The sequence below is a fragment of the Scatophagus argus genome, chromosome 8 (genome assembly GCF_020382885.2).
Source record: "Scatophagus argus isolate fScaArg1 chromosome 8, fScaArg1.pri, whole genome shotgun sequence".
NCBI classification, from domain to species: Eukaryota; Metazoa; Chordata; class Actinopteri; family Scatophagidae; genus Scatophagus; species Scatophagus argus.
Window position 1 is genome coordinate 17,415,570 of NC_058500.1, and position 26,049 is coordinate 17,441,618.

A 26,049-nucleotide genomic window follows, 5' to 3' on the forward strand; every position below is an offset into this window, starting at 1 on the left:
AAAGGACAAGTTAGACTAAACCAAGCAGAGAGCAGACTGAAAAAGAGAAGAGCTGGTGGGGGTTGGCTTAATCAACTACAACACTGAAAGTGATCATTTTTACTATAAATAGCGTGAAGTGTCACTTTTTGATTAATGCAATTGAAACAAAGTAAAGAGTTAAATTACTACATTCTTATCAAACTGTGTCATTTTGAAACTAATGAAGCACATGTGAAACATATTGGAACTGAAAGCACAAGTTTCATGCTCATAAATCCTTTTCATTCTGGAAATTTAGTGTTGTCTGAATCAAGTTCATAAATTGCTTTTCCATAAATCTGAAATGTGTATCATAAAATGTGCTTATAATTTAGATATAATTTATCTATCTATCAGTTTATTTATATTGTGTGTGTATGCATGTAGGGTATTTAGGAATGGTAAATCGGTTATTTTAAAAGATCAATCTTGGCAGACAACATGGCAAATGAGAAACTTGCCAAAATTCTTATAAATATCTTTCAATACATTTCAAAACAGAGAAAAAGATCACAATTTGGATCAGCATTGCTAGTAACTAGATTGTGATATTGTTTTTTGGCCACAGCATCTATCCCTGTTAATCACAGTCAAGCCCAATCCCCCATGTGAGGACAGTTTTTAATTTGATCTGCAAAAGATTAACCATTGATGTTAATGTAACACTTGGATTTAGGGTTGAGATTAGAAATAACAACTAGTTAATTGTGAAAGAAAGGACTGGTCTTCAACATGTAATTGTGTTGGTTAAGGTTATGTAAAGGGTCCAGGCATGGAATATGAGTCAGTGCCTTCAGAAAGGTTGTGTTTTCATTCAGCTCAGATAAAAATCTGTTTAATTTGTTGATATTGCTTCATTTCCAGAGGGAAAAAAAGAAAGAAACATGAAGTGCAAAGCACAAAATGTGTGCAGATAAACAGAAGAGAAAGAGCAGGTGATGCAGGCCGGCATGGACGCATGCCAACATGCTGTAGACTTTCACAAACAATTTCTAGAGGGAGCAGAAGTTGTATGCAGGAGGCATGTAATATAGTTCCCTGCTTCATTAATGATTTGGTGCATGAAGACTTTTTGCTTTTGCCAAGGAAAAGAATCATTGCCTGATAAGGACAGACCACCAACTTTCAAACTAAAGTACAGGATGATTCTGTTTTACAGCTGTGTTGTAATTGTCTTTAACCCACACCTGCATTCCAGTTCTGACAACATACTTAAGTTTACATGTGGCCCCTCAGACGCAGGCCTGCACCAGCACCTGGCCATGTGTGCAGACAGCAGCCTGCACCACCCAGAAAACAAAGGAAATCATTATGGATTTGAGGTGAGGAAGGAGCCATGCACATGTTCCCCTTCTGCATTCATGGAGCAGTAATGGAGAGTGTGTCAAGCCTTAATTTCCTTGACATCCATATCTCTGATGATCTCACCTGGTCCCCAAACTCATCCATGCTTTTCAATAAAGTGCATTGGTGCCTTTACTTCCTGTGGAGACTCAAAATAAAGTGGATTTGTGTCCCAGGATACTGGTGCACTTTGTCACTGTAACGCTGACAGCACACTGCATCCCGTGTAATATGGCAATTGCTCCATATTAGAAAAAGCACTCCAGTGGGTTGTAGCTATTATTGCACTTAATACTGCTGTTTCTCAGTACTTTCTACAGTATTACAGTATTTGCACTGCTCATTTTTGCACAGGCTGAATGTTGTTCAAATTACTATTGTTCACTGTATACTGTACATACCACCAATTGTACATGCACCCTAAAATACCTTTTCTATCTCTGTCCACTTCACCAGTATGTATAACATATTCATATACATACATATATATATAAAATGTCAACAAAGCTGCATCTAATACTAATGTAATAAGGACCCATACATAGAGCTGCAGTGATTTACTGGCAAATAAAAAGTCAAAAACTCAATCATATGAAGGTTTAGAAAAGAATTTAGGCTCTCTATCCTCTCCCTATCCTCTATCCTCTCTATCCTCTCCCTATCCTCTATCCTCTCTATCCTCTCCCTAATGTGGCTTAAAAGTACAGTCTTGTTTTCAGTCGAAGGTCTCACGACAAAGCCAGTTATAGGAGTAAATGGAAGTTTCACACATATACACACTCAGCTGACAAAGTAAAGCAGCTATAAGCCAAAAGTGACTACCAGTCTTTATGGGATTTAAGCTGAAAAAAGAAAGTGAGAAAGAGAAAGCGAGACAATCTGGGGCTGGAAAGCCTAGTTGTTCTGAAAGACACAGAGTGAATGAAGGAGCCGGGGAGGCTACAGTGCTCCGCTGGTCACTGGTACCGAGCCATCTGGCTCAGCATCATGAATGGAAAGTTTCCCAGCCTGCAAACTCGTGGCTAGCATTTGTTCAGTTTGGCTGAATTTTCCTTAGTCAAAGTTTAAATGGGAAAAATAACAAATATTCAGTAAACCAAACCTGTCGGCTCGTGTCCAAAATTCAAAAGTTTGTGCATGCATGTTTTGTACAGCTCTTATACAGCAAGTCTGAGCTGTCTTAATAAAGATTATGCGTATTTTTAAATCTTAAACTTAAGTTCAGCCTGCACAGCCAGAGTGGAGACTGTTGACAAAATTATTGTGCATAACATGATACATTGCAAAGACGAAATATATGAAAATGCCACTGGAAAAATGCTGTGGTCATAAGAAGGCTTAAATCTCTTGTCTGGTACAACAAGTTCTGATCAAGGAGACAATGAAGGAGCCACTAAGGTGACAGCAACCTGCTGGTATCTGGTAGCTGGCCATTTGGCCATGTTAAAACCAGGAGCAGCAGTAAGTCAGGACCTCACAGAGCTGCCTCTGGTCTCCTGACTGGAGCTGCTCCAAACAGCTCTCTGAGGGAAGACAACTCACTCTACACTCCTGAGTGAAACAACAGAGCACATTTCAACTCAGCTGTCAGAGGAGGAAGCCCACATGTCATCAGCGTGACTTGTAAAAAGATATTTGGTTTTGTGTTAGCTCGGGATTAGTGCAGGGTCAAGTCACAAACGCACACAGCACGGTAAAACATAAACTTCATAACTGAACAGAAGTTCTTATTTCATCGTCACTTCCTGAGTGTGCCAACAGAAGTAATTTTGTGATTTACAAAAAGTTATTTTATTGTGTGACACATTTCAGCCAGATCAGAATCATTTTTGGAAGACACACTGACATGAGTAAAAGTTGATTATAGAATATTATTGTCAGAAAAATATTAAATATTTATTTTAATATTTTTAATATTATTAAAATATTTTTGTGCTGCATAATTATTTTGTTAGTATTTAAAATTAAAGCACTTCAGGGATGTGGGCAGTGACGCTGAATGCTCCTTACAGGTCTGCGGTCAAACTGAACTCACCTGTCCATCAGTTTCCAGGGGAACCGAATTCCAAAAGGGTTCAGAACATTCCAGGTCAGGATCAACGATCACCTGAGCCAAACATATTTCTGACAGCACTAAAGCTTTCAGTAGTTGCTGTACTGCACTGATAGTTCTCCCATTGCAATACAAAAAAACAAATGTCCGTGTGAGAAAAAAAAAATCCTGCCGATTATGTGCTCACAGTGTAGACAGAGCTGTATGCACACCTAAACACGGAGCTCTTGTTAGGTGCAGGGAAAACACCCATTCTCAGGGTTGTGCATATCTAAATTCAAAGAGCAGATATGGAAATGTTCCCCTGGAAGCAGGTGGAAACAATTGATGTTGAATCTTAAAAGTCCATAAATTGGGATTCATAAAATTAAGTGTGAGGCAAGCAGAAATTCCTCTCAAAATTATTTTCAGAGAACTGAAAAAAAGTCTTGAGTAAGTCCAAAGAAGAGAATGATTGCTGGAAGGCAGAAAGAGAGCAGCAACAGAGTCCCACTTTGGTGCAAAAAAGTCCAGTGAGTCTAAAAAGAGTCCACAACGCAGCCGGTGTGTGAGTTAAAAAGCAGCGCAGTGAGATCTGAGTATTCCCCTGTCTGCAGTCAGCTCCACTGATGAGCGGCTGCTCTCCAGCTCCACTTAAAAAAACCCACAACCCTATGAACACACATAAAACTCTTCTTAACACACACGCGCAAGGAGTTCACACACACACTCAGAGTTTTCACAGGAGCTGAGCGAAGTAGAAGCGCTCAGAGGGAGAGCAGGCAGGAATAATGGACTTAATTCAAGAGGGGAGAGAGAAAGAGAAGGAGAGGGAGAGAGAGGGAGGGGTTGAAGAGAGGAGGGAAAGGTGGGAGGTGAGAGGAGGGGAGTGGAAAGGGGCAGGGACATGCACTGTGGTGTTCTCATTGTGTGTGTGTGTGTGCATGTGTGTGTGAGCTACCATATATTTTTTATTAGCCTTTACAGTCCATCATTGTGATCAGAGACTTTTATTAATGTCTACTGAGACTAAATACAGCAGCAAAGATTCCTTCCATAATACTTGACTTGACTTGGACTCAGTCTTAGAGGGTTCTATTCACCGTGTCATTTTAGGATGCTCAAGTTGGACATTGACAACTGTGAGAGCAACCATGTACTTCATATCACATTGTGAAATACTCTGTTGGCCAATTTATAAAAGACAGTCTACCTCAAAATTTTAGATTAATTTAGAAATTAAGAACTAAATTCTCGTGCTGTGATTGTTGCTATCACCCATGTTCACAAACCAGCCAATAGGAATATGGCATATGAGGCAGAATACACTGGCCAGTCAGATATTGTAATAAAAAGAACAGAATGCCCAATGCCTCACCTTTGGCTGGGGCAAATAAGTTGGTGTCTCACTAAAACCTACATGCAATACAATGCAAATGAAATCAAAACTGATTTGATAGGTTGAATTGATTAGTTTGTGGCATAAGTTACAGGAAGATGAGTTATACAGCTCTTATTCCATGCACATATAGTCCAACTCTTTTAGTGGTTAAACGGAAAGTTTTGTGGTATTTCTACTAGTTAAAAATGTCTGTCTGAAAAAATGGACAACATTGGCTTCAAGGGCTTATCACCCAAGGAGGTCCATGAGGACATGGTGGCAACAGGGGAGGGGGGCAGCCTCAGGTTACTGTTTCTTCCCAAATGATGAAGAACAAGCTCAGTGGTCCCCATTTTGACAGAGATTATGAGACCGTCATTGCTTTGGACCACTTTCTGGAGGTCCAAGAACCGCCTTGTGCAAATAAGGGATTAAGTGTGTAAATGTAGGAGGGGACAACGTAAGGTTTTCTAAAACTGACTCCTACCTTGAGGCCATGAACTTATCAATCAACGCTTATACACGAAGCATGAGAAACTTGCACTGAAACTTTGGCTCTGTGTGCATTTTTTTAAATCTACATCATCATGCTGTGATTCACCAGGGGTTAGTTACACAATCTGACACACCTCAAAACTGATAAACACTCTGACACAGGTTACAACCAGGATTTTATTGGACCCATCTTGTGGCATATGATCACTGTTGTTGCACCGTGTATTAAGCCCTCAAGTCACAAAAATGAAGCCTGAGACGGGGGTGTATCTGCAGTGAGACATTATTTGACGTAAGTGGAGACTTAATACTTGCTCTAACAGACTCATGACTTGCCACAAAAGACTTAAAACCAACTCTGACATAAAGTTTTTAGATAAGAGAGCAGCTTGGATAAAAATCACTACAAATACAAACAGAGACAAAGATTTCCAGATTACCAGATTATGTCTAAATGCTGGTGTGGACAGCATGTAGGCTGATAAGCTGCTGTAAATACGGTAATTGGCATACATTTATAACATATGAGGGCTTACATCATCCTCTGCACATATCAAAGTTGAAGCATGGGTCAGCTATTCATGACAGCCAGCCCCAAGTTGAATGTATAAAAAGCACAGAAAGTGGGACAAAAATAGAAAAAGTGAATCTTCTCATGTAATACCAGATTTAAATATATATATATATATATATATATATATATATATATATATATATATATTTAACGGCCCGGTGGGAGATCTTAAAGAATTTTAGAATTCACATATGTGTGGGCTAAAAGTTATATTTTTGTTCATTTTGAGTTTATCAAACACTCACCCTTGCATGGCTGTAAAAGTTGGTGTTTTCTTTCCTTTTCTTTTTCAGCGCAAACATTTGCTGTGGTTTGGTCAGATCAGTCAGATACAATGTATTCCTTTGATGACAAGTTTTCACGAGGGGAAAAAAAATCAAAGCATCCATTCAATTTGTCATATAACTCCTGCAGCACAATCCACTCCTGTACTGTACTAGGACTGGGTGGGGTGTAACATTAAAAGATACGACTTTATAGACTTTATTTTCCTCATAGTTACAAACAACACACTCAAATGATCATGTGACAAGTTTAAGCCCACATGCTCAGTTTGTATTTCATGCTTTTTTCAATGCAAACATCTGAGTTCACATGAATCACCATGTGGGCTGTGAAACCAGACCTGTACACCAATCAACGAGTGATTTCGACCAAGCTCCAAGAGCTCTTTTCCTCACTTCTCTTTCTGTCTTCATTCCAATGGCAGGTGTGGTGCCATGCCTGGCAACATGGCAACACACACACACACACACACACACACACACACACACACACACACACACACACACACACAACAAACATTTACAAACCCACTAGGGTCCCCATACAGAGAGGTCATGGGTCTCACATTAGGGGGTTCACTGCAGTGTGTGTGTGTTGTCTCCAAGTTTGCTAGTATTTATACACACAATGCACACTTGCTTTGAGTGCTTTAAACACTTTCATAGATGGATGTGTGTACAATTAAAGCCATGGAAGTGAATGTGTGCATGTGTGTGTTTGTGTGTGTGCTTGTGCAGTATGTTTTCAGCCCATTGCCCGCCTCCTGCTGACCTGTCTGTCATAAACCAGTCTGATGTCTCTACAGGCTGCAGAGTGAGCACTGTGATCCCGACAAAGGCCTTTGTCTCAGCTAAAGCCTCTGTGCTTTTGTAACAGATGAGTGCTCAGTTTCCTAACAGCTTCTTAGTGAATTTTCATTTTATTGCAAGTCAATGAAGCGAAATGATCTTTAGACTGCAGTGGGACCATAATCAGGCTGGTGTCTCCCACGTTGCCGTCTCTCACTGTGGTCTTCCTGCCTATTTATTATTCAGGTCAGGTATCCTAAAAATAAATGCAGAAAAAGAAGAAGAAGAGAAGATAACAGTAGAAACTGGGTATTTGTTAATTATGTTTCCCATTGCTTGCTTCTAACCTGATCTCCATCAGTCATCACACACACACACACACACACACACACACACACACACACACACACACGTGAACATCAACCTGACTTAAACAACTTTAAGATGTTATGTAAGAATGCAGGAGAATGCATGGAAATAATCTGGAAAATAAACTTTTTCTGAATGAACTCGTTCTGCCAGGCCTAAGTACCTCCAGTTAGTTACTAAAGCTTCATGATGATAAACATAAAGTCATGGCTCTCAGAAAATGCCAGGGGGAAATTGAAAACCTAAGAAGCACACAACATATACGTAATTACAAAATTATACAGTCTATGAATATTTATTCCTGCTGCCTCGATTGATGAGAAAGAGGGAATGATGGTCTACAGTTCTGAAGGACTGTAGCTGTCCTGTGTTGTTTTGTCTTTGATATACACGTTTTATTTTAATTCTCCCAATACTCGAGATGAGCAGGCTTGCTTGAGACCTACATCAGTTAAATATGTACCCCAAATGGTAAAATTAAATGTATAAAATCAAAGAGTATTAACCCATAATAATAATAATTATGATAATAATGCTTATTCAAAATACCTAATCTTAAATGTTACCTTACTATATTAGACTGGGTTGATTTCCATTGTCAGACCTTGCAGCTTTCGTGAAGTCATTTGGATATTAATGCTTTTGGTCATGTGTTTTACATTATGTGTTAAAAAGAGCAGGAATGCTCACATGACAGCACTAATCACTATACTTGTTAAAGACTTATTTAAGCAGCCCTTTTTATTCCAGTACTTCTACAATGTGCACTTTTACCTGTAATCCAGTCCTTTAGTTTCTCTTTAGAATGTTTTCTTTAGAATGTTTACTTAAACTGGTTCATAAATATTCTTACAGATACAAATTACAAGATACAATTCCTAACTTGCTAGAAACTTGTCCCTCAATGAACTCGATTGAACAACTGTTGATTTAATGGATGAGTAAGAGTAAATGGAGAGCCAATTAGAAGTAACCGATTTTAGACATCAGCCAAACTCATTGCAGATTTATTGTTTTTCAACATTTTACAGAAATAGAACCAGTGTCTGTAGCTCTCCTGGGATATTTACTTGCTACATGTTTGTTATATAATGCTCTCTATGCACAGTTCACAACAACATACACAAGCACCAACAAAGACACGCATTCTTCCTTGGATTACATCAGTCCTGCAAAGACACTACTGTTTATTTTATTACATAAACATACTTCTACGATGCTTACATATATATTCCCAGGGAAACTGTTATAATCTTCTCGGTAGCTACACAATAATACTAACGTGAATGTCCTGCATAATGGCAGCTGCCAAGAATCACAGCTACCTTTGACTTCTGGTGCTAAATAGAAGTATACAGTCAGACTGGGCCAGAGCTCAGAATAGGTCTGTCAGATATTTAACATTAGGTATTCCAATTGTGAGGGAATATTATACTAATATTAACGCAACAATGAATCCTTTTGAAGTTCAAACTTAAACAGAACAGCCAGAATAAAAGGAAAATACAAATGCCTCAGTGTTGGAAGGTCACGTGTCATTGAACTTAATGATACCTTAATGACTTAAAAACTGGACCTGTTAACACAAAGGTTTTGGTTGCACAGTGTTACTGCTGGAAGAGAAACTCTGAGCAAAATACTGAATTCAGATAGTAACCTCAACATTTCAAAATGTATTGTTGTATGTGGCTGTGAAGCTTAGGCCCCATTTTGATTTTCTACTGTCCAAGTGCACAATATAGCTGTTTTTTCCTCCTTCAAAGGACATGGTCAGTGAACATATGAATGGATGGGTAGTAGGCTGAATGTACATCGCTTTACTAAAGAAAATGACATGCAGAAAAAATTTTAAGGTGGGCTTTGAATATACTTGGTGTACTGTGAAACAAGGTCAATCAGTCCACAGGACTGATAAGATGGTTGAGAAGATCCATTTCAATTAATCTGGAGTTCCAATATCAGACTAGAAAAAGTGCTTTAATTTCTGCAGGGATGCCACACCTCCTCATTATTGAGGGCGTTGTTTAAAACCCAATTATGAGATAGCACGCAGCATTGGGTAATGTCCCTCTGTCTGGGCCAAACTGGCGTTGTTAGAAACATGCTTCCATCCTTTAATGTTGTGCTTACTTAAGTTTGATCTATTGTATATACTTTGCCCGTTCTCCTCAACATCTCTTTCTGATTAACCGGATAAAAACAAATGAAATAAATCCACACAGTCACGTTACAGTGCTGCTCCACCTCAATGAGGAATGGTATTAAAATCCTACAGGACAGATGAAGAGTGATTCTTCAAAAGCAAGGGAGGAGCAATGGATTCAAATGCTTTGTATTTATAGTGCGCCAACTGCAGCAATAAAATCAGTGACACTGCAGTAGTGTGACAACTGCCAAAATTGTTGTATATAAGCGTTTGCTCAACAGATACAGAAATACCTGGGCTTAGATGCCATGCTTGTAAAATTAGCAGCATGAAATACCACTGAGAAGACCCAAGAACTTTTGTCGTCTGTGATGTGAGGGCTCTGGGGTGCTACACAATGACCCAACATAAAACAAATACCAGTACCAAGTGGTGGACTGTTAGCATTATAGTGACTAGAGAGCCAATTCTGCCAGCTGTAACCACATGTTAATCTCATCTATGCAGGTGTATGTGTATGTTTGTAGTTGTGTGGAGTGAATTTATCTACTATTAACATCCAGAATATTGGGCCAGAAGTTGAACTCAAATGAATTATGAGATTTGGATGGGGGTTTATAGTGAGGTAGCATTTGCGTGAGGTAGCACAGCAAAAACGAAATAAAAACAGGTTGAAAAACAGATGAAGGGCCAAATGAAGTGAAGAAATAAGTGCAGGAAGGAAGGAAAAGCAGACAGAAAAGAGGAAAGAATGGTAAGATATTTCTTTAGTCTTGTCTGGTCTTTGCATCGGGCTCAACTGACTATTCAAATCCAATCGTATGATATGTGTCCTGACAGGTCGCCCATGACACGGTCCCCTGACCTCCTGACACCACAGGGATTATAGGGGCCCCAGTGGAGAGTGGCAGGAGAAAGAGAGAGGGAAAGCATTACAGTTAGAGAGAGAAGACTTGCTTGGGAACCCTAAGGGCACAGGAACCTGTAATCCTCCCTGTTTTACTTTGATGTCATCACACCCAACTGAAAGAATGGAGGATGAAGAGGGGGTGGTGCTTTGGCATGTCAGGAGGGCAGTTGGGTGGGTGGATGTTTGAGGGGACTAACTGTGGTGCCAGGAGGCTGTGAGGTGGGGAACAAACTCTCATAGGCACCAAATCACACACCATCTGGCTCTGAGGGTCACCACCTTCAAGCATAAGACCACCTTTAAGCATAAGCATGGCTTTAGTAACACATTTTCACACACACACATACACACCTCAGAGCAGGTTCTAAAGGTCACTGAATGGATTACAGCACCTTGCACGACCACATCCTTGTCTCTTTCACACACAGGCATATAAACACACACTCTTGCAATAAGCAGTGTTTCTCGGTGGAATGCACATTGCTGCACCAGTTCCCACCACTATTATATCTAGCTGACTGATCACCACATAAAGCAGCCCTGTTTCTACTAGATGTGGGCAAAAGAAGCGATAACGTCTATGACTGTCTCAAAAGTTTTAGTTTTTCATTATGTTTATTAAATATGGACAAGAGTTAGAACAGACATGCAGAGGCTGCTTTCAAGACAGAAGTGTTGCAGTGGGCTCTGTAATCCTGAGCTTCACTTTAATCAAACCCGGGCTGTTGGTACACTGCAGCTATTTCTAAGAGAATTCAGCACAGATCACAGTGATGATGGATGAAAGACAAAAAGCTGGGAAATCACCTACTAAAAACACAGAAGCTTTAGACTTCAGCCCCCACACAGACATTACACTCAGATTTACAGTTTTTAAAAGGCCCACACATGCATCAGTTCCTGCATGCCACTAAAGAGTTCTTGTTTTTATTTATGAGGAAGGTTTTTTAATATTTTTCATGTTGCACATATCTCCTAAAAGACATAAGACTGTCAAGTGTAACAATTACCATGAAAAACAGACTCCATGCATATGAAGATGTGGTCATGTTGCTCTAGCCTGCCATCATTAAAATGTCACATGGCCTTATCTTTGTACTAAATAGGAGAATAGAATTTTCTGCAGAGTAAGGGCACACTTTGATGTGCCACGTTAGCACACAAAGTCAGTGAAAGCTCATTTCAGCACACATTTTCATTGTTAAACAAGGCATATCACTGGTACAATGTCTATGTTCTGACTCCACATTTTCTCAAATGAGATTAAGCTGAATACAGCAAAAAGAGTGGGTGCACTGGATTAAAAGATCTGAACTGTCTAATATTAACTGACAGACATTTTCTTATTCTAGTGATTTTAAAGACAAAATCTCAAAATCCAAACTGTCACTAAAATGTTTGGATTTGGAAGCACTTTGGAAAGACAGAGTGTGTATGATAATGACATGTGCGTGCGCACACACTGTTGCTGTTGTGCTGCCTCATTAAGGCCTGAGACGAGATAGCAGTGAGCAAACCCAACGAAATGATTCCTGATCCTGATGGGCACTGATCCAACCAGACAGGCTGCTCTCAGCACCTTCGCAGATTAAGAATACACACACACACACACACACAGAGAGACTACCCAAGGGGTTGTTGAGACACTAGGTTGTGCGGTTATTAGTGAGGGAGTGCATATGCGCCCCCAGGGGAAATATGAGACAAGCTCAACAACGAGCAGATTTCATGAGAACATTATGATTCAAGTAAATGTGGTTGTCACAGTATGTAATATGCACACACACAAGCGCTGTCTGGTACACCTGAGTTAAAAATCACACTACATGAAAATGTATTATTTATTTTTAAACCCAAATTTGACTAAAAATATATTTTGTACAACATTTTCTTGTTTGTTTGTCAGCCAAATTTTAAAAAGTAAAACCTCTCATAGACAGTGTAATCATTGCTGAAATATGTAGATTCAGAGTACATCTTGTTTCTCGTGGGTCTAAGTTGATCTGGACTCAGAAGTAATCCTCCTGGTGAAGTCCTGGTGAAATCTCACATAAAGAGTTGTTGAATGAAGCTGTTGAAAAGAGTATAAAAAGAATAGTGGAAGTACAGTAACGAATTTAACAAAGCTTCAAGCAATCACCTGAAAAAAGGCAAATCCGTATAACCATAACCGTATAACCACATACCAAAAATGTTCATCAGTCTGCTTCACATGCACGTTTTCTGATGCCTTTCACCTTATAGCCAGTCAGTGTCAGACCTTGAACAGAGGCAGATCAGGTTCTTCAAGGATAATGGTCTAAAAATTGTAAAATGGCAAAGACAGCCATTTAGCCAAGCTGACCAAGTTGAAACCTGATTGGAAAGCTCTCCACATCCTGGTGCAGAGAGTGTCCTGAGCAGCTGCATCACTGCTTAGTTTGGGAACTGCACCATCCAAGACTGCACCTCCCTGCAGCTGAAAGCGGGGACAGCTGACATGATGATCATCAGAGTCTCTCTCCCCTCCATGGCAGACATTTACACCATACGGTGCATCTGCAAAGCCAGCAGAACTGTGAACGACACCACGCATCCGGCACACACACTCTTAAACCTCCTGCCTTCTGGTAGGAGGTACCGGAGCATCCATACCCTCACATCCAGACTCTGCAACAGTTTCTTTCCCCAAGACATCAGACTCCTCAACTCACAGGTATAGGACTGACACAAATACACACATACACTCACAAGCACACGCACGCAATCAAAAAACTAACATACCACACACTTTAACTCCCATACTGTCACTTTAATATCTATAATGTCACTTTGTTATCTATACGTCACTTTATTTAACCATACTGTCATTTTAATGTCATACGGTTCACTCTGTACTGTCTGTTGTCCATATTGTATTATATTGTATGGTACCATACTGTGTTTACTGTCTTGTCTATACTGTTATTGTACTGATGTATATTTGAACTGTTAAAAATGTTAAATAGGTCTATTTTTGCTTTTTAAAATTTTTATTCTTATTTTATTTTTTTAGATTCAATATGTGTGCTCCTTTATGTAGCACCATCCTGGAGGATCATTCTTTGACTGCTCTATGTGCTACACATACCTGTTTGTAATGACAATAAATCAGTTATTATATTATTATTATTATTATTATTATTATTATCAGTTATTATACTTACACTTTCTCTTTAATTTCAATTCCTGATCTCAGCTTTCAGCTGGTATGTCTTAACGTCTTCTTCTCTGTTTCCATCACACATTAACAAAAAGGAACAGGCTTGACTTTAACTTCTTTTATTCTCAAAATGTGTCAAAACAAAGCATGAGAGATTTATCACACTGGTCAGAAGAAATGACTTGTTTTGTTTTGGATCCCTATCAGTAAAACCTTTAAGTACAGACTATGTCAACCCTTACTTACAATCACTTTCCCAAAGTGAGGCATGCAAAATATGCAGCTGTTCACTTCTCTTTGCCAGACATGCAGAACAACAACACGTGCACACACCGACACACACTCCTGCAGACATTCATCAAACACACAGCCTGTGATCAGAACTGCTACAGCAGATTACATGAGTGGTTGAAGTACTTTCAGCTTTGCCGTAATTGTAATTTCACTTTTAAATTAGACTGTCATAACAGCTGCTGACACACACACACTCAACACACACACACACACACACACACATTTCTTAAGTGTGCTGAGCATCGTCTGTGTCTGCCGGGCAAGAAATCCCCACCATCAACGAGTAATTGAAGACAGTTAGAGGGGGAAAATTAAATGGGTGAATGAAGGCATAAACACCCATGAGAGAAGAGGAGCAGGGATGGATGAGCAAGCTGAGATACTTCTATGGATACGTAGCAGTAGCAGGAAGAGCATCCTCATGTGTGTCTGTAGCTAGTTACAAGTTACAGAAGCTGCCAGGTTTAAAGTTTTCCCACTGAGGCCACCCATAACGCACCTGATAAGTTCTTATAGTCAAGAGTGTAGGCAAAGAACGGGGAGGTTATAAAGGAGTGGAGCAGGAAATCTCATAAACTTAAAATGATTAGACGATGAGGAGCAGGACAGGACAGGATATAAAGAAATCCACGGAGCCCACACACATTCCTTCTACCATAATTTTAAAACCTTTTTCTTTTAATATGTGGCAGACATTTGTCCATATGTTGTTTCAATTTCAAATCGATCACTGTTAACTCTATAACTCTATCATTGTCCTGCATCGGACACATGTGCTACCTTCATGACACATAGACGCTGTCCATCACAGATCCACCTATAACAGTGCGGGTGTTCCCACCTACCTGTTGGAGTCACTCGAAACAAGAACATGATCCCTCATTGGCTTGTTCAAACACATAGCAAAGCTGGAGATTACAGTACACTGAATCAAACACCGGTTCTCAACAAAAAACAAAGTGCTACATTCAAAAGCTGAACTAAACTGAAATCTAATCTGGACACCAGAATATTTGATCAGTAGAAAGTACTGTTTTAAAAGCAGCATTGATACTGAGTAAAATATCCTGGAAAAAAATCAAACCCCATTCTTGTACAAAAACACCTTTACTGTGTGTCATATTTGCAAATTTTCTGTTGGCCTGCAGAAAGGTGAAGACCTACTTTTCTCATGGAAAATTTATTGCAAGTTATACTGCAAGTTTAACATATTTAGGGCTCTAATGCCGCTAAAAAGACCTTATACAAATCCTGATTGGATAACAAAGGCTTTTTTGCAACAGCACTCGGCTGAATGGCAAAGCTTTTGAAGAACAATTGAGCCCACATTCATTCCAGTCACAAAGCAGGGCAGAAAAGACCTTGTCTGCCAGTCTCACACATGTACACACACCAGCACTAGATGACACAGGGTGTGATTTTGGGTTGCCAGGGAAACATGGGAAATCACCTCATTATCACAAAGGCAACAGCTGTTATTAACATGGCCCCAAAAATCACAGAGAGCAGATACAGGCAGACGCACAAAAAAATGTCAAAATGTCTCACTAAAATAAAATCTGGAATCTATAGACTATTGAAAAAATATGCAAAGACTTTTATTTTCATGTGATGCCAACATTAGCTAAAGATAGCTAAATCTGTTTTGCTTTAGACGGTACAAGCACATAACCTCCATACGTCCAAGCACAGCTGGCTAACAGAAGGTATTATTAAAGCACACACTGATTTGGCGCTTCTCTAAAAATGGACAAACATACTGGTGCCTCTGCAAAGTTATCTTTGCCTTGCCCTGATAATTAAAATGTTAAACATTTACTGTTTTGATCTATAAATGCTGCCCATGGTAGCTGTGTGCCACCTATTTTAAGACTAAAATTTATGGAAATATGTGCTATGCCTATTTCAAGCAGAACCTGGTAGTTTATTCTATTTATGGTGCTAAACTGGGTCAAATATACAAGTTAGTCCACAAATATAAGGAAACCATTTATACACCACAGCCTCTGTCTCCATGCTCCCTCCAGCCGTTTTGTTTGAGGTTACAGGTAGTCGGCCAAGTGGAGGAAGATTAGAGTGTTCTCAGTAATAGGCTGTCCTGACCAAACAAACCGTCATTTCCCTCTGTTTTGGCTCAACTCTTCTTCTCCTTCCACCCCTACTTTCCTTTCCTCCCTCCGCTCCTCCCCTCTTCTTACAGCCAACGTGTCAAGGGGAAAAAAACAAAGCTGTTTAAACTCTGAGCAACATGAAAAGCTGGAGGGAGGGAGGAAGGGACAAAGGTACAGAGGAAAGGATAAACGAAAGGCTCAGATGAAGGGTTAAGAGGAAAGTTGAGAAAGAGAGAAATGTTTGAATAACAGCTGAGAGGTACTACCTTTCCGCGAATGATCTGATGTGTCGGTTTGAAGTTAAGTTTGTGGCCACAAGCACAGCACAATAACAAACTTTTGTTGTTATTATCATGATCTATTCTATTAGATACTTATATAAAATGATGTTCAAGCATACGATTTAAAATAACTTGATTATTTTATTACTTTCCTAAAAATGACATGACATCAGAACAAATCCTGCTTTATCCACTGAATCATCTTGTTTATTTTTCCACTTCTTTTTGAGTCTCTCAGCAAGTGGTCACTATTATGATATGTGTACCACATGAAAGCGTCTCCTATTTCACCTTACAATATGGGCCGTAATTCAAATCATAAATATGAGTAGACAAACATGAATATTCAAAAACAAAAAGGAACTGGAATTAAAAAAGTGCTGTAGCCCATATGGGAAAAAGGCAAACATAAACAGAGAAGTAACTGAAGACACTGCTGAGAGGCCAGTGCTGATCAACAAGTACAGTGCATCCACATGGGGACAGGACACACTGAACCTGGACTGCAGTGCACATATGTTCTCTGTCACTGACAGCATGAATCAAGCTAATGCCCTATAAAGACACAAACACACACTGTTCTCTTTTTGCTTTTAACTCTTAAAAGAGATAAACAACTCAGTCTTTATGACTCTTTAGTTTGTGTCATGGTTTTCTCTGCAGGTTGCTGTTCTGTGTTATCCACACCATCTCTCAAAACTTGTACAGAGGATTTTATTCATCCAGAAGCTGCAAAATTGTTACCAGAAAGTTTTATCTAGTGTGTGTTGATGTCAAAAAATAAGTAAAAAATCAAATAGTAGACTTGAATAAAATTCTATTAAATGTGAGTTTTCCTTGTGGTTGTCACAGCATTGCAAAATGACATAACAGCAACATGAGAGCCAGAGACCCTTTTATACTGGATAATCTGCAGAACGTCTTGTCAACACTTTTTTTACACAAACTATTTCTTCTGGAGAAACAACTTACCATGAAAACTTTTCCCCTTTGAATGGTTGTTGCCCATAAAATCTAATTCCCTGGATCTTTAAATTTACCTCTAATTTATGAAGTAATACAAGGATGTATCAGCCATCTCTTCTTCAGACGGACACCTGGTTTCAACCACAGACTATGATTAATCAAGAGGCCTTCCACGGCGCTGATATGCATGATACGGCAGATAAATAGGCACATGGTCTCTCTCTGTGTGTAAGTGAAACCACAGAGCCATTTACGCCAAGACCCTGCAGCCAGCTTGGCTAACATGACTTCTCCTGAACACATTAAATACGCAGCCTGCAGCCTCCCTCCTGTGACCGCAGCACACCCACTCTAATAAAAAAAAAAAAGACAACGGTATAGTACTTCTCCACATGTGCTATTGCTTAAATATGAATTGCCATGTTGGCAGATTCACAAAATACATTTCTGCCAAAAAAAGGCAACAATTTGACTGAAATAACATGAGAGATAGAGATGATGACGTGGAACAGAAGACAGATTTGTGTGAGTGGGTGTACATACTTTTATCCTTGTGAAGTCCATTTTGAGACTTTTAAGGACAATTCTGGACAGTGTTTTTAGAGTTAAGGGTGGATTAGGTTTCGATGAAAAAAAAGGAAATGGACCATATTTAGTCAAAGAAAGACCTCACAAGTATAATTGTGTGTCTACTTGATTAATCACATTGTTGATGCTCATCCCAGCAAAGGACAAAAAGCTGCTGTCCATATGCTTAACCCTTACTTGAGGGCCAAGACTTGGGTTTTCTTTAAGATACTGTGTGAGTGTTTGTGTGTGTGTGTGTGTGTGTGTGTGTGAAGAGACATTTGTTTACTTTTCGAATATTAATGACTGTGTAAAGAGTATTGTTCAGAAGCGTGTACTACTACAGCTGCCAACTTACACAGACCGCTGTTCACAAATTGTTTTTTGTGTCCAGTTAGGGGCTGAGAAACACAACACTTTACACCAAATATGTAAATATGTTGTGTACTAATTTGCAGTCACATTTGTGGTTATGTTCTGCTCTGTTTTTGGTGTAACTTGTGAGATAAATATCTACAGTAGTCGCAGATCTCAGCTTTAAGCAATTCTTGTAATGTGTTACTGGTTACAGAAAATAAAATAAAATAAAATGATTGACAGCACTTTTGTTTTTGTTCTCATAATGTTTGACAACAAAATAATATGTTTACTCCTTCTCAGTCATTTTCATGATCACAGCATGTTTATGAAGGGTTCAGTTCCAAAATGTTAGCTAAAATAATCTGTAACTCAAGAGTAGATAGAGTAGTACTTTTTAAGGAAACTCAGTAGCAAAAGGAAGTAGTACATGTTGAATAAGTTTCCCCATTGTGTGTGTGTGTGTGTGTGTGTGTGTGTGTGTGTTCAGCTGACTGTTCTCAGTATATGACTGAGCTGAGGCCTGTGTGACTCGGCCCATGCATCTGTACATCATTAGTGGGATTCTCCCTCTGACACGGTCTCTCGTGCTTTCTGTCTCGCTGCTTCTTCTTCTGTTTGCTTCTTCGCTGTTTGTCCTCGTGTTCCCCTTAGCACCGAACCATTTATCATATTTAAATCACTCAGGTGATGTCATATTCAAATATTTTCTCTTCTCTCTTTGGCACTACTTCTTCTATTTTTTTTTTCTTTTTTCCTTCTACTCTGTCCAAAACCTCCATATGCTGTGATGAACTTCAGGAAGGATTTGAACTAAAGTAAATAGGACACGCAATTAGGACATACGGCACCAAAAAAAATATTTAAAGGAGGTTTTTTTAAATATTTTTGGCAAAGCACCATCTCTAATCGTCTGACGTAGGTAACTACACAAAGAATGAAATTAAAGTCAGAAATTATTTCTTTCAAATTTCAGTCTTCTTCTCCTGATAAATAATTGGCGGAGGCCTGGAGATGGTCATATGGCATACAAGTATTCTGCCATAAAATGAGTATGTGCATGTGTGTGTCAGAAGCTCTCATCGTCACACAGAGTTTCCAGTGACCAGTGTGAGTATGTGTTTGCGTTTGTGTGTGTGTGCGTGTACTAGTGAACATTTGTGTGTTACATGCAGCCTCATATAACCCAAGGAAAGGGCTGGACAAAGAGTGTATTAGGAGATTGAAAGAACATTGCATGTGGTTTACCAAGGCTTGGCCTGCAGCACTTAAAAGAAAAAATGTGAATTTTGAATGTAGAAGTAATGGGCCAACTTACTGTAATCTTTTCTTTTCTGCAAAGTTTTCATATATTGCAAAGCTGTGGTGCATAATTATTTGGCTTTCTTAAGTCTTTGTTTTTCTTTTTTTGCCACAACATTATTTAGTGAGTTGAATCTTTATTTCCACTTTTATAGATACATAAGTGTTAAATTCGGTAGAAACAAGTGGTTTGGCTGGGAGAGCACCATATAAACAGTGAAAAAGGTTTTTAACCATATTAGAGAGCTAATATTTTTTTCTTTCTCATATCCATGAGTGAATCTGTAGCAAAAACAGCAGACTATGGGTTGATTCCAATGGCAAGACAGAATAGTAGAAGACATTTGTTGAAGCCACCACAGTGAGCTCCACAGTACATCAGTCCAGGCAGCAGAGCCTCACAGCAGCAAACTGCTTCTGCCATGTGTTGAGGAAGGACTGTAAAATAGGTGGTGTCTTTCAGCATTGCAAATATGTGGTTAGCACTTCACTCAGGGCTGGTTAGAGGAAGAAAGTGAGGGAGCAAAGTTGTGAATAAATTGTGCACTGGTCACAGAAGCCACACACACACATGAACACACACACAAACACACACGCACATGCACATGCAGAGTTTGGCAGAAGTCCACAACCACAAGAGCATGATGCCATTTGGAGGAGTTCGGAAAGGGATTGCCTCCTTCTCCTCTTCTCCTTCCTTCTTCTTTGTGTTGTTTTCATCCTAAGCCCCCTCATTAATCTTCCTTGACCACCTAGTCTTCATGAATTACCCCATTCCTTTTCTCTGTGTCTCTCATTTTTTCCTTCCTTTTGCTTTCCTCTTCTTTTTCCTCTCTGCCCTGACTAACCAACTTTCCATCCTTCATGACCTTTATCTCATCCTTCTCATTTCTTTTCCACTTAAAAAGATAATAAAATACAATGAAATGAAATAAAATAAAATAAATAATAAATTAAACTAACTGCGAAAGCAGCACATACCCATTGTGGTCAATTATTTTTGTCTTTCTCATTGCCATGGATTTCCCCTACTGCAGCCTCCTGCCAGTACATCCAGTTGATCCCTCAGATGGGAAACACATCAGACACCATAAGATCTGCTCACACTGACAACCGGTTGCATATGAACTCGGTCTAAAGCTGGATAAACACACCACACCTGCAACAGAGATCTGTCTGGGAAGTCAACACAAGATGGAAAGATCTCACAATAATTCAGTTCAAATAAGTCTGATTTTGTGATTTCCACACTGGTTTTACTTACACTGCGATGTGTGTAAAAAACAGGAAGTAAATCAGATCATATTAAGACAATTAGTCAAATGGAAAATGGAACATATGCTGAGCTGTCTGTGCTTTATATGGGAGGGGTAAACTGGATCCAAATGGATGAATATTAAAGGGTCACTGGCTTGGATGAGTAACCACAGCTAAGTGATTTATATGTGGACATGGTTTTATATAGGTCCGTTCATTAGTGGACAAAAAATCTTTTCCTTTTGGTAGATTCCAAATAAGGTGTAGTATGTTTTACCATTTTAACATAAATTGTCTCTCCATGTAGCCTTTTCAGTAGACATTTAAGGCAAAAGTACATCGGAAATGGCATTAATTGATGCCCTTAACTCATTTGGAAAGTTCCCAAAGCATTTAGAATACAATGTAGACTATCATGTTATGGTTTGGCGTTGTATGTTTTCTGTTGTGCTTTTCTTTTTGTGCTCTCTCTGTTTACCTTTCCATTTTCTGTTCCTTTTGCAGAGCCTGTGGTGGCAGGGGGTGTGGCTGACTCCTCCTGTTGGCAGCTTAGACACACCTGAGTTGTATCAGCCCATTCTCTCCTCTATTTAAGCCTGGCCTCCACTCCTGCTTGCTGCCAGATTATTGCTTGCTCTACCCATGCATGTGGCTCATCAGAAGTTACCTGGATTCTCCTGTCGAGGTTATCTTTCAGTCAGTCAGCGCCTCGCTTCCACAGCCTGCTTAGTTTCTGTATTTAGTTTGTGGAGTTTATTAAAACAACCTTTGTTCCCTCTCACCAGTGAGTTTGTCTCTGCTTTGGGGTACTAGTCTTAAAAGAACCTAACATATCATTTGGCAAGAGTTTTGAATATTATTTCACTTGTTTTCTTAGAAAATGTCTTTAACTGTAACTCCTAACCATTTTAAATTGTCTTAACAATCCTGGGCCAGGTGATTTCTACACTTCAACAATGACTTCTCCATATCTATTGAACTGCGCATGACCTCGTGGTAGAAGTCATGGACAGATGTATCAAGTCATGGAACATTCAGAATTAAGGAGTAATTCTTTTCTGGACCAACATCGCCACTAAAAATTAGGACAGAGATGTATTCTCTGTAATGTACCCACTCATTTCTGTGTCAACATAGTTTTATATTCATAAAAGTTGAGAATAAGGATTGTGGCAAAATTATAGCTGCCATGAGAATGAGGTCAAGCATCTCTAAATCTTGTACAGTTTGTAAGTGCTCTCTAATTGTTGTGAATTGTGCAATCAATCATTTCCTAAGAGTGAGTGTCACTTCTTTCAGCTGAAAGCCACACAACCTTGGACAATTCATTGTATGCTGTAATTATTCCCTCTCTATGATCATAAATACTGATCATTGCTTTTCTCTCTAATGTGATTCCTTGTGCCTGTTTTGTATTGGCTGATGGGAGAAGTATAAAGGAACTACCATGAATAATCACAACAGAGTGTGTTTCACCAAGAATCTGAGCTGTAGGCCGAAGCTAATGAAGTTAGTCAAAGAACATGTGCTCTATAGCCAGAGAGAGGAGACGATAAAGGCATAGAGTGTGAGGGAGAGACAGAGAGAAGAGAGATGAGAAAAAACAGGACAGAAAGAAGTAGAGAAACGGGAAAGAGAAGAAGGACCGAGAGAAAAGAATAATACTGCACCTCATAAATCATTTCATATTTTCTTTTTCTTTCCTCCCTAACTTCTCACTCCTCTGCCATCCTGTAGCTCTCAGGTTTCCAAATACCAGAGTCCCACTTGGAACGTCACATAATTACATCAGTTACAGTAATGATCTGTGACATTTTACTGTACATTGTAAACGTCTGGATTCCTACTTTTGTTCACCAGCTGGTACAAACTGTATAGCACAGACTTAATTGGTACCAAGTGAATGGCAGGCTTTACTGTGTCTTGCTTCACCTGCAGGAATCAAGTTATTGTCTTTGCTGGCAAGTGAAAGTCTCACACATAATTGTAATACTGTGATAACCAGTAATTACAGTGGTTTATTAGAGTCTGGTGAACAGTCCACAAAGGAAGCAATACACTTTGTTTGCTTGGTATAGAAAGAAGGAGATGAGATGGACAGTTTGCTAAAGCAACAATAGGAAATGCACTTACTGCAATAACGAATGAGTTACTGCAATCCAAGAATGAGCAATAGACAACATGAAGATGTGACTGCATTATCTACGCAGGTGACTTACTAAGGATTCCTTGAAAGTGTTCATAATACGCCACAACACTGAGCACCTATTAAACACATCGCCAACTTATCAGATTTTATTTTTTTAAAAATAGCATTAATGTTTCTCAGAGATACACATAAATTCTCTCTTGTATGTGTGCCTTTAATCTGATTAGTTGTATGTACCAGTTTCTTTTTCTTTCCTGGACAACTGTAACGGCCATGGAGTGTTTATCCCAAACTCTCAGTTCCAAGCACAAAGAGGAGAGACCCCAACATGACCTGGAATGGCTGAACTGTTCTAGTAACCAACGTCCTTTTTAAAATAATGAACTGCCATGGATGAGTTTACATTGGAGTTAGTAGAAACCCAATGTGTTTCATACAGACTCTAAAGGGTTGGTGTTTGATGACCTGGAAATGTCCAACTTTTGTACAATTTCTCTGCATCAGGGGTATCAGCATCAGTAACTCTTTAAAACTCATGGACCCAAGAAAAAATGTGTATGTTATTGTGTGTGTGTGTGTGTAAGAGAGAGAGTGTGTGTGAGTGTGTGTGTACATATATCATTCACATTGTTCCTCACATTCACCTTGCCTAATTAATTAACACACTTAACAAGTTCAGCCTGAACACAGCCACTAATTGGCCATGTCAAACTGCATGTGTCTCATGCTAATTGTCTCTTTGATTGGGGCTTCATGGAGTTAATTAGCCAATTAACCACTTAAGTCTGCCAGTTCAGCTTCACTATGGCTTATGTTCCCAGTTTTGGGTGGATCAGACACTGGTGAGAAAAGATTAGAAAATACACCGCTGCCTATCTGCCAAAGAAAAGCTGAAACAAGAAGACAAAAAGTAAACAAAAACAAAAACAAAACTTAGGTTAGGGACATAATCCACAATCAGCAGTTCAATTCCTCACACCAGCAGCAAACGTCAGAGAGGAAACATAAAAGTGATTCCATTTCTTCTCACATTTCCAGGAAACATGAACAAGATTCCTTACTGAAACCAAATGGGACAGCTCTGCAGCCCAACTGTTCCTTTGGTCCCCATGAGGAATGCTAACAATGAGAACAAGCCTTTGTCGGGAAACTGAAGGTCAACTGTAGATACTTGCGGCCACAAATGCCACAATGTCGAAACACATTGTGAAATGCGCGTGATCTCTTTCACGCTGACACACCCCTGTGAAGAATTCTGTGGTTATTCTCTCCTCATATTTCTGTTGTCGATTTTTTAGCACAGTATGACACTGTGAGTTGGAAAGTAAAATCTGTGCATGAACGATGACAACATGCAGTAAGAATGATTGAATGTCATGTGACAATCAAATAGCACATAGTGGTTGGTATATTTATGTGAATACATTACCTTAAATTCCAATGACTTAATGTGAGTGAGGTTTTTAGGATTAAAAATGATCAAAAAACCAACCAACCTTCAATATAACATTTTCATCTCCTCAGTCGAGATGAAGCTTATCTCAAAACAAACCTGTGGAAATGGTATTCTTTCCACCGCACTGTCAATAAATCCTTAATCATAATTATTTCACAATCAAGAGATTCTCTGCACTGCCTGTATTCTCAGTATTCTGTCAGTATTTCAGTGCTAGTGCACCTTTCAATAAATCATTCAATAAATAATTCATTTTCAGAATGGAGCAGTACTCAGCAAACATGCATTAAAAAGTGACCCTAGCAACCAAAATTCCACAGCTGTAACAACAAAGTCAACAGCAAAATCATGCTTCTAGGTTCAATACATCAGAAAATTCTAAGTGCTTTAGCAAGCATCAACAGATTTGGATTGGAAGACACCTAATAGGATGACAGGATTGGTTCCAAATCCAAGGCAGCTTTGGCTCACTTCATTTCCTAAATTGACAACAGATCTAAAGTATTGTCATCTTCTGAGAAGTTACACCATCTGAGGTCTGACCCAGGATGGTGATGAATTAGGAGTAAATACACAACTGTCTTTGCTTAAGCTGAATTCAGTTATGCTGCAATGGTTTGGCAAATGTGCAACACTCAGCTTCTGGAAAATGACATGTTTTCACTGTTTATCTGATTTAATTTACACTAGTGTATTCACTAGATTGTTCAAGAAAATTAAGTCCTGTGTAATGGTCTATGTGTAATTATGCATTTTTCTGCACATGCTGCACATGCAGCAGCTGTTATACTTTAGGAATAACAACAAAACTTCTAAAGCAGCAATTCTAAAGCAGCTGTTTAGCTTTCTTCAAACTATTCCTTTCCAGTGGTAGTAGGTATAAAGCAGTAAAAAGTGAAACCTGCACCTTCAAAAGGCTTCAGTCCTCCTGCAGCTCATCATCCTCTCAGGAGAACTAGCATATAATCTGGGATTTCAGACCACTTAGGAAGATGACAGATGGGATTGGTAACAAATCCCCTTATCCTCAGCTCAATTCATTTCCATAAGTGTCAACATGACTGAAGTCTTGTAGTGAGACAAGAAGTTACTGCAAAGACAGATTTAACACAGGCATTTATGAATTAGACAACACATGGACTGTTCTATGGCTGACATTGGAATATTCATACTGCATTGCAACATTATTGAAACTCAGCAGCAGTCAGCAGTTTGGGAATATAAGAGGCGTAGATGAGCCAGTGTTGAGGTAAAGATATAATCCGCTTAGACATTTACTGTGAAGAGATGTGAACTTCCCTGATAGTCTTGCATCCATGAAGCACAAACACTCATAGTCATATTTCCATTACTTTTGGGGACATTGCCTAGATTTTTCTGGAGACCTACACTATCCATAATCCATTTTATCCATAATTTAAATTTAATTTTACCCTTACCTTAAACCCAGTCCAAACGTTTCGGCCTAAAAATGAATGATTTACATTATAAGGCCAAATTTTGTCCCCACAAGGAAGGTGAGTTCCCACAGTGTGACTGTGTTAACAGATTCACATCCACAATGTAGTAAGACACACACACACACACACACAATTAAAGATGCAGATGAACAGTCACTGAGGAATGCATGACACACATCAAGAGAGGTATGCAGCAAGTAGGTAATAAGCTTCACTGTGTGTGGCACCGTCATAGTGAGAGGATTCACATGCACGTGCGCACACACACACACACACACACACACTGAGGAACGGATTAGAGGATATTGGGTGTCACATCTACC

General features: G+C 39.2%; 1 protein-coding gene across 2 annotated transcripts in view; it reads right to left on the reverse strand.

Annotated features, from left to right (window-relative positions):
- The window catches only part of sema3b (sema domain, immunoglobulin domain (Ig), short basic domain, secreted, (semaphorin) 3B), a 70,527-nt gene that overhangs the window by 28,776 nt on the left and 15,702 nt on the right, over window positions 1-26,049 (reverse strand). The window contains exon 1 of one of the 2 annotated variants that reach the window (XM_046396336.1): window positions 3,401-4,188. The exons of the other annotated variant lie outside the window; for it this stretch is intronic. The gene's annotated coding sequence lies outside the window, so the exon portion shown is untranslated. Of the gene's footprint in view, window positions 1-3,400; window positions 4,189-26,049 lie in introns of those variants that run through there. 2 annotated transcript variants of the gene reach the window in all.